General features: G+C 36.3%; 1 long non-coding RNA gene across 1 annotated transcript; it reads right to left on the reverse strand.

Annotated features, from left to right (window-relative positions):
- Positions 1-6,532: 6,532 nt before the first annotated feature.
- Positions 6,533-9,719, reverse strand: LOC111925371 (uncharacterized). Its single transcript, XR_002862209.2, has 2 exons — positions 9,583-9,719; positions 6,533-8,286 (listed from the first exon to the last, which is right to left on the reverse strand). It is a non-coding gene; the product is annotated as an uncharacterized LOC111925371 (long non-coding RNA).
- Positions 9,720-10,626: the final 907 nt, after the last annotated feature.

Genomic DNA, 10,626 nt, shown 5'->3' on the forward strand with positions numbered 1-10,626 from the left:
CTGTACACCATGGCTGTTATTCTGCCTGCTATTTTCCAACAGTAGCATTCTCTCTTGGATCAAATGTATATTTAAATCTTCTTTCTTAGAGTCTTCACATCATTTTAGCTCCTGTGACAGATGTTAAGTTTAGTGCATGGTGTGTTTGTATGTAGGAATTATTTGGCAGCAAAGAAAGCCATGATTAGTGCTGGTCTATAGCATGCCATGTAGTCTCTAGTACATGTCATTACTTGCTAAAGTACAGAGATACAGCTCAGACCATATTTCATTAAGGTGTCTTCACACAGCCTGCATAAATTCACATCAAAGCTTAGCAACTGTGTGAAAAATAGTCATTTAGCAGATAATGTGTATTAGTCTGTTGTGATGAGATCTTCCAAACATTTCCTTGATAATAACTAGAGAAAAAAATCACCCTTCATCTTCACCACCTCAAGCTGAAAGCTAAAGCTGTGAAGTAATTTTGCTTAGGTTTTTGTTTCTCTTATAACATGTACCATGCAATTAGAAGGTGCTTTTTTGAAAAGCACTTGATGTTTCCAAAGACAGTAGTCATATGTTTCTTGTAGAAGAAATTCCATTCTAAAGTAATATTGACTTACCAGAATTCTTGTGTTGGAAAAACCATCACAATTTTGAGGATTGGCTTTCCATGCAATATTTCCAGTATTTACTATTTACACTAGATGGGAAAGAATCATCTCTCTGACCATTTGTTGCAAATGAGTGTCTTAGGTTGTTCAAAGGATCGGCAAATGTCTGAGCAAAACCATCTTTAAAGTGAAACAGTGACAAGATCTGTTGGAAAATTTCACTCTACTACTTGCTAGATGGTTAAAGCACGCAGAGAAAAATAAACCAATCCAAAACTAAAATCAGCCAAAAATTATCTTTGTGGAGTCTGGAGATGTAAAAAGGGTGAGGATGGAAAAGGGTAAGGATAAAAAGGAATAAAAGAGACTCTCTCTTTGAGTCACAAAGTTCAGAGTGGACCCCTTTGCCAAACTTAGCCCTGGACTTGACCAATGGTTTAGGCCTAAAGGTTTTAACAGCACTTCAGCTTAACAAGTACTAAATTTATAGCCTATTTTAAATAATTTAACAAAAGATTTTATAGAATTTATTATAAACACAACAATAACTTGTTTATAGGCCTATCTTACTTAGGAATCTAAGTTACTGAAGAATCTAAGAGAATAACATTCATAATACATTTTCTATTGTGTATTCACAGCCAAGCACATACAGGCCTAAAGGAGCTTGTGTGAGATATATACCTGTGAAAAATTCCCCTCAAATTCCGTGAAGTACCCACACCTTTGCATCTTCATAACGGGCGAAAGGTAGAGCCTCAAGGAGTGGGGCTGCCCGCTCAGGCTCTGTCATCATTTTTCAGTCATCCAAGTACAGCAAACTTGAGAGTTCACAATCTCTGAGAGGCCCCACACAGAGGGAGGTTGCTGGTAGTGGTCCACTGGGGTCCAGGAGAGCTCAAAGCATCTCACTTAGAACTGCTGTTCATATGCTTGCAAGAGCACTGCATTCAGTCATAGTAATTTTCCATCCTGGCAGCAATTTGAGTCCCTAACTTCCTTCGAAAGCTCAATAATAAAAATGTTGTTCCACTTGGGTCATTATTCAGGCAAGAAATTTAAGTTATGAAAGCTGTTGGTTAAAAAATAGGAGCTCATTAGACAGCACTAGTTCCTTGGAGCTGACTGTTTCTGAGAGGCTCAAGAGGAGATTAGTCCAGGAGCTATTTGTCAAGGCCTAATGAGCATTTCTGAAATCTTAGTGTGGGACAAGGAAAGGATGGGGGGGGAATGCACCATCACAGCCATCAGTTGTCCTTTCTGTCATAACAGAAACAGGGAACCTAGCAGAACATGGACATAATGTCAGTAATGCAAAAATACATTAAAGAAAAAGACCTCAAGGTTCAACTTCATATGGAATATGTTCTTATCAGATTACATCATCCATTCATAGCTAAAATAAACTATACTGCATTGGAGGAAAATAATATAATACTCAAGAAAGATTATATAAAAGGACTTGTGAAGATCTCAAATGAATCAGCATTAGCTCTTATAGAAGCAAATCAGTGCATCCTTATAGTCCCTGCCAAAATTCAACCGCTGCTATCAAAACAAATCTATATTAATTTATTCAAGTGCTTACAGTAAATTTTAATAATTCACTGCAACTGTTTCCTCCTATATCAAACCATTGAAATCGGAATGTTTCAAATTCTTCCTGTTTTGTACAAGACTAAACCAAGATATATTTGAAAAAAGTTATTTAAAAGGTAATAGTTTAAAACTTAAATCTGTCCTTTAAATAATATTTTCATCAACTAAAATCTTTTCCACTACAGATAAATACTTTAGGTTTTTCTGTCTGCATTTCTTTCCTGTTGTTATTGCTAGGTTATCTTATTCAGCTAGGAAGAGCTTAACTGTGGGGTTTCCTTTCTTGCAATAATTTGCATAACCATTCTTTTAAGTGTTTATATTTTTACACTTAAATACTAAGTTTGTTTTTCTATGAGTATTCAGTAACTAAAATTACAACATATTTCTGTACTTAATACTTTTATATGTAATTAGACAGTGTATTTCAAACTGAAACACTAGGCAATTTTGAAAAATAGTTACACTTTCATATTCATACACATTTCTTGTTCTTATTTTTGCAATATTTTTTCTCCTTTCTGAGCATCCTCTCTAATACTTTAGGGCATATGCATAAACCATAGATATTTGCTTCCTTCAGCCCTAACAATTGAAGGACAGGACAATATGAAATATTGAATAATATGAATGATAATATGATAATATGAAATATCACAGAGTCCCTCTGTCTACAGGGGCAGTGCTCTGAACAAGGCTTTTGGCTGCATTCATAGCAAGAGAGGGGTTAGTATTTTAATCTGAGGGTGTCAGCAAAGAAAATCCTTATTTTTAAAGGCTTATCTCTTTATTCTTGCTTACTGGAAGTACTTACAGATTTTACATATTGGCAGATAACAGTTTTATGGTGGTGCAGCATGGGCTAAAGAGAAAGAAAAAAGAGGTTTGGGTGAAGCATCTGAAACAGTTTGCACGTATTAATACTTTTTACACAGACAGCAATTGTTGAATTTCATCTAACATATTGCCCATTCTTGAAAAGTTCTCCTAGAGCTCTTCACTTTCAACCTTTATTTTTATGACCTTGAATAATGTAATATAAAGTTTATCATCTCTCTATTCACCATTTTGTAAATATTCTTGAACTGCAGAACTCAGTGGACTTTCAGTCCTTGCTTTGTGAAAAACTGGCTTTTAATTCCAATATGTTGTTAGTCCACTTTCTACTAGTTATTTGTTCAAGGGAGCAGTGCCTGTCCAAAAACTTCTGGACAGCAATTTAAGCTTGCCTCTTCTGCATGTTGCCAGTGAATACTGAGGACAATTTTTTTTTTTTTTTCCTGCCTGCATCACCACTTTGAGTTTATTTCTTTGAAAGAATGACTGGTCTTAGAAAGGGTTTTCCCTTTGATGAAAATATTTCCTCTCCCTATTCCCTTTTCTCTATGTATTTGACTGTTTTCTGATTGTTTATGTTGTGGAGAAAGCAATGGATTTGCTTCATCTACATTCTCCATTCTCTTTTATGCCCATAGCAGGGAATAACTCACACAGAAAAGTAATAGGTAATTATATTCCCTTATCGGACTTGAGGTTAACCAGCTCACAGTGAAGTCCCTAAAGAAAGAGAGCAGTTACCTAAATGAGTTCTGTATTTAATGTCTTCTTAGTCAGTCTCCCATTATGAGTGTATCTCAGGTTTTCCACAGCATCAGAGGAATACTGATCCATTTAACAATGCAATAGTCTATAAAGCAGCTGTCACAGCAGTAAAGACAACCATTTTAAAATCTAAGTTTGCATATGCTGATTTGAGTCATTAGTCTGTCAGCCCATTTTGTATGGTTTAGTAAGTATGACCTCAAGGTATCTTTAATTGGTGAGACTACAACTGCCCCTTACACTATGCTGCCTCTCAAGAGCTTGCACAGATGCTTCATTTAATTGCTGACCTTGCTTCCTTCTCTTTTGGCACTCTTCCTGTCTTAGGAGCCAAGGGAAGGAATTAAAGCTTTCAGGACCTCACATGTTTGGGTGGTACTTTCCATTCCCTGAATTTACCTTTTATTCCCTGGTAATGATGTTAGTCAGTAACTAATAGTGCAAAACTGCTAAACCAAACCAGTCTTACTTTATTTTCATTCTCAGTTGAGAAAATATCAGTAACAAAATACTGTGCATGGAATAGAGTTGATCAGTCATGCTGTCTTCCTGAAAAAGTAAACTACAAGCTTGAGAGAGAACAGGAAATTAACATGCATCTGTGAAAAGGTGTTATCCATTTTCACTGATCCAGAAAATATGCGTTGAATGGCTGAAGGAATGACAGAAAACATATCCTAGGGTTGTTTCCTCCCTGGCATCCTGCCCTTTTGCATCCAATTTAATGAGTACTATTTTCCTAAATTCTAATTCTTTGTTTCATTCATATCATTTTTAGTAAGTACTAATTTGCTAAAAAAAATTACACAGAATGTAGAATTTCTACACATCATTGGATAACTATGGAGTTCTGATGTATTCTGGGACATCCTTAGGGAACTAAAAAAATGCTATAGGATTTCATGAAGAAAGCATTATTATTAATACATTCATAATTTGGTCCCTGTTTGGTTTTAATCAGAACTGTATAGTTATAGTAGCATATTATATTAAATTAAAATCTCCAAGTTACTTCACATTATACTGCAGTGGGAAAATATTATCAATTTCATTAAATAGATTTTATTTTATTCATTAAAAAACTAAGTCGTTTGCTTGGGGTTTTTTTGGTGTATTACTTATTTATCAAATTTTCATTGTGACTTCAGGGACATCTTTTCAGTAATGCACATTTTATTTAGAACAGAACCATTTAGTTTTACTCCAGTGTAGGCTATTGCTAAACAGGACCAGACATAATGGGATACGTAATGGCAGGAATGTTGCAGGTACTCTCAGGGCCAGGCCTCTCTGAGTACAGTATCTCAAAATTCCATGTACAAAATAGGTTGAATGAAACCCCTGTACTTGCATGACCATATGTATATGCAAAAAAATATTTTTCCAATCACTAGCAAGAGAGAGTTTGTAGCCAAAACCCAGTTTGTCACAAGCAGCTGCAGTACCCAAGATATTGTTGCATCTGGTCTCATCAGACAAGCAGTACCTGGCCCTGCTAATACTAGGTTGGGAACTAAGATGTTTTGAGGAAAACAGTGATTGAGATGATATTGAGCATGGGACTGAAAGAATATTATTGCATAGCTTTAAAGCTAAATTTGCTTCCTCTGTATGAAATACCAAGAACATCCCCGGCAGTTACTCTTTTTGGTCATGGTGGAAAGAAGAGAAAAAGAACTCCTAAGCCATTAAATCAGTGAAGAAAAAAAACCCCCACAATTTCTACAGTACATAAAAATTCAGCTGCTATGAGCAGAGTATGGTGGCTAAAAATGGTAAATGTAAATGATGGGTGCCATAAATTCCAGATGACTTTCAGAGCTTTTAATCTGGGCATTCATTCTTTCATGTTGATTTGTTGCTTGATTCAGTTCCATACCTTTGTCTCCTTCAAGTTCTTTACATCATCATCCCTCCATTTTTCCTACTTGCTTTCTATATTTTCATAGGCTTTTTATTTCTTTGTCTTCAGTTATTTTCTCCCTTTCTGTCTTACCCTAATCAAATTCCTTCTTTCCTGACCAAATTTTCACCTCAGGAAATAAACAAGTGCACAACTGCCAAAATAAAACAAAAAGAAGAAATCACGTGCTTCTGTGAGTGTGTCAATCTTCGGCATGATTTATTCATGTGACAATAAAAAACAGGCAGTCATATTTTTCTTTCTGTGGAAATAGTGTTGTGCTATTGACAATTAAAACTTAGAGAAATGGTAATCCAGTTCCTATATTTTTTTCCACTTATGATAAAGTGATATACAATCATATCCTTTAAAGAACATTCTTGTTAAAATATATTGAGCTCTTGGTAAGTGTGCATTTTTTTAGTGGTGGCATAGACTTAAATTGATAAGCAGTACACAACTGCTAAAGAGTTAACATTTTCTACACAGTTTTGTTGCCTTCCAATAGTTCCACTGTAGTTGTGAAATGGCAGTAGAAGGTTGGCAAAGATTCTAATGTGCTTTTTTCTTCAAGAAGTGCATCAGTGGATAAAATCAAATGGGTAGCTATTGGTTAAGTTTCTTTGGTGGAGGTATTTGGCAGACTAAAAGGGAGAGATAAGACACTTGTATACCAATAAAGGCATCTTATGAGTTTGAATAGTTTCTGATGGTTTGGACCAGATAGAATTAGAGTTAACCTGAAACAGCCTGACTCAGGGAAGAGTCTTGGACTCCCCGGTATGCTCCATTAACTAAGAAATGACAAGAGTGAATGACACAGCACTGCAAATCGAGATAAATGTCTTTATTGTCAGAGACTTAACATTCTCCAATGCCATCTGAGCATTCAGAATAATCTCTCACCTGAGCCTCACTTAAGTATAAGAAGTTAAAAGGTACTGCCAATATAGCTTTGTATAAGCAAATAATCCAAACTGCTGTAATCTGAAATCCAGATGCACAGCATGATGTCTCAAGGGTTAGACATGTGTGCATATTTTTAATATGTATAAACACTTAAGCACTTATCTTATGTATCTATACCCGTTCACATTTGTACATCTATGTACAGAAATTATTTGTTATTTAACTGAACAAAAAGAGTGAAAAATCTAAAGGTAATTCTTCATAAAAGATGTATTATAGCAGTGCTAGATCTTCCTTTTTATTTGAGTCTTATCCTCTGATCTCCTAATATAAAAATTTTTGAATTAGAGGATGATATTTGATAGCAAGTAAACCTTCCTAAACTTGTGCTATATAGCTGTGGCATTCAGAACTCCAGGAAGTACAATAAATTAACTAAAAGCCATCATGAATCTTGCATGAGAAAGCAACCTTGACCATTGTGAGGCATTATGACTAATAAATAGTAGGTCTTGGAATCTGAAAATATACAAAATATACATTCCTTTATATCTTAATCTTAAAAGGAAATAAACAACAACATTCCAGAGGGGAGTCCTTTGAGGGCTGCAAGATGGATATTTATTCCAATGTGGTGACTCCTTCTGATCTCCTGCCAAAGCAGCCATCCCTGATGTCCTCATGTTGCTCAAAATCTTGCCACCTACACACATTACAAGTGAAATTTCAGAGATGTATTTAGATTTTCAAGCTTTTTGCAGCCATTAAAATTTGGACATGCAAGGAATCATAGAATCATAGAACATTTTGGCTTGGAAGGGACCTTAAAGATCATCTTCCACCCGCTGTGCCATGGGCAGGGAGAGTATCCACTAGACCAGATGTCTCAAATCCCCATCCAACCTGGCCTTGAACACTTTCAGAAATGGGTCATTCAAAGCTTTCCTGTGGAATCTATGCCAGTACCCTCACAATAAAGTATTTCTTCCTAATATCTATCTAAATCTACCCTCTTTTAGTTTAAAAACTGCTCCTTGTCTTATCAATATATGTCCTTGTGACCAGTCCCTGCAGACTTCTTGTAGATCACCTTAGGAGAGTGGAAAGTGCTATAAGGTCTCCCTGGAGCCTGTTCTGCTCCAGTCTGAACAACCCCAACACCAGTCTGTTCTCATGGATGAGGGGTTCCAGCTCTCTGATCATCTTTTGTGGCCCTCCTCTGATCTTGCTTCAACAGGTTCATATCCTTCTTATGCTGGGGAACCCAGAGCTGGATGCAGCAGTCCAGGTGGGGTCTCAGGAGAGGGAGAAGAACACCTCCCTCACCTTGCTAGCCATACTACTTCTGATGCATGATTCTCAGGAATTGATTGGCTTTCTAGGCTGAAAACACATTGCCAACTCATACTGAGCCTCTTATGAAACGACACCCACAAGTCTATCTTCTCTGGGCTTCTCTCAATCCATTCTCTTCCAGACTGTATTTGAGCTTGGAATTGCTCCAACCCAGGTGCAGCACCTTGCACTTTGCCTTGTTCAGCTTCATGAAGTTCACATGGTCCCACCTCTGAAGTCTGTCAAAGTCCATCTGGTGGCATCGCTTCCCTCCAGCATGTCAACCAGACCATACACCTTGTGCCATCAGCAAACTTGCACTCAGTCCCACTCTCTGTATTGCTGAAAAAGATATTAAATGCCACTGGTGTCAATACTGATCCCTGAGGAACAATGACTTCAAATTGCATGGAATTATGATAACAGGAAGAACTGGAAGATGTATTCTCAGTCTTGTGTCCTCAGCCACAGTGAGCACAGTTTTCTTAAACTGAATGAAGCTCTACCAGTAGCACTATTCAATGGATGGTTCAGTGCTTTCAGAGATGGCCCAGTTTACCTGCAAGTACTTTTCCCAATATACAAAATTAGGAAGTCATGTTTAAAAATAAGAATCAACTTCTCCTTTATGAGCATTTCAGACTGAGCTTTTTCAGATTGAAAAATTGAGCAAATAATTCAGAATTGCTAGAATATGCACTTGATATGTGGGAAAGTCTGGTAAAAGCTCCAGCTCTAATTGCAGATGGAAGCTGATACATGACTATGGGCTATTTTTCAGTCTATGTCTTTCTTTCCTCTTTGTAGCAGTTCTACTTTTATCAAAGATATACACTTTTGTATGAATATAATCAAATAACAGGAGAAACATTATCACAAGGTACTAAGAAAATTTATGCATTTCCAGCACTCTGTTATGATTTTGGCTACATGCTACAATTGGTAAAATGCATTTTACTTTCTTCTTTACAATGTATACTCGTTTCACCTAAATTCTAAGGATAAAAAGGTCTTGAGCCTGAGGAAAAATCATTTATTAGATTTTGTTCATTTAGTATTAAAAAAAAATGGAGAGTGACCAGAAAATTATATATAGGGAATGACCATTTTTAATGTCTGTAATCTTCAGAGACTTTGCCAGGCTACTGGCAGCAATATAGAATGCTTTGATGGAAGGCCATTATTAAAAATAGAGTTGTTGGAAACATTTGGTAGTGATTAGATTTTTACCAACATTTTAAGCCTAAATGAAGGAGAAAATAGAATAACAAGATGATCAACCCTGAGAAAGGATTTCTTCCTAAACTGAAATCATTAAACTCTGAAACTTACCTTTTCAAGGTCCTTCATTGTAATCCATTATCTTTCATTCCCCTTTGCACTACAAAATTGTCAGTGTGATGATATATTACACATAACAATGTCATTACATTGGCATAACATGACAACTGGGACTCATTTGAACTTTTAGAAATTTCTAATCCCTAAAATAAATTATGAACTGAAGACATTTTAGACATATAAAATAAGTCACTTGTTAGAAAGGATAGGGTTCTCCATACGTTTGGAGAATTGCACATTTCTGAGCCATTTTCTTTTTCCTTTTTCTTTTTCCTTTAATTCATATAATAAACTTACCAGGAAATATAATCCATAGATGTCCTTAGGCTTCTTGTCCTTAGGCTTACTGAAGTACTGGGTCCTCCCCAGTACTGGGGATTGTGATTGATGAGTTGTCATCTACATCAAATCTCACCACATTTTAATTACATTTCCTGGAATAAAAATAAGAAATTTGCCATAATTTTGATCAGAAAATATGTTAACTGACCCTTTAACTGCTCTTACTTTAATTTTTTTCTTACCTTTCAAAATTTCTGGGTACTCTATTTCTTCCTCCTCTGTTGAACTGTTTTGATTCTTGATTATGAGTATTTCAGTGAGACATAAAGCAGACGGGAAATAGTAGACCAAGGAGGTTGGGGTCAATTGAGACCAGATGTATTCAGCCTCATTGTTTCCAGTCTGCTCAGCACATGAGTATGCAAGCGCAGCCTTTGAAATGCTGGCATGTAACCATAGTGCCTTCTGGTCAGTCATGACTTTTGGAACAGCAGCAATGGAAGATGCTTATCTTGAATCTTCTAGGCATATTCCCCTACTGAAGCAGAGCCTATTCAGACAAAATTTAGTTTCCAGGAAGAAATATCGAGGAAGGTTTATCTCTTTGTACTGCTAGTGAAGAAGGAATTCTGTTGATCAGCTTCACAAAGAAGACAGCTTAAGCTCTTGGATCTTAAGCTTAAGCTTTTGGAGCAGTATCTTCAACAAGGATATCTTGTCTCTGGAGTTGTGCCTGGATGCTTTCTGACATTCAGAAGGCTGAGGGTGTTTATCAGATTTTTGTATGTTTTGAAAGCTGTTTGGAACTTGCTGGTTGCATGCAGTAGTCTGTTTTGGGACAGCACTTGAACGTGTTTGTGTAGCTTCTACCACATTTATTCTCTTCTGAGAAAAAGTGGTCAATGGGTTTCATAATTGTGGCCAACTTCATGTTAATATTCAGGTGTTTTGGTTTATAGGAGATTGAAAACTGAACATGAAGCTGGAAGTGCAATGGTAGATATTTTTAAGGTACTCTGCAGCTAGAATTCTGATGCAAACAGTGTGCCTGTTTCTCTT

Source organism: Cyanistes caeruleus, chromosome 1, assembly GCF_971803275.1.
Source record: "Cyanistes caeruleus chromosome 1, bCyaCae1.hap1.1, whole genome shotgun sequence".
NCBI classification, from domain to species: domain Eukaryota; kingdom Metazoa; phylum Chordata; class Aves; order Passeriformes; family Paridae; genus Cyanistes; species Cyanistes caeruleus.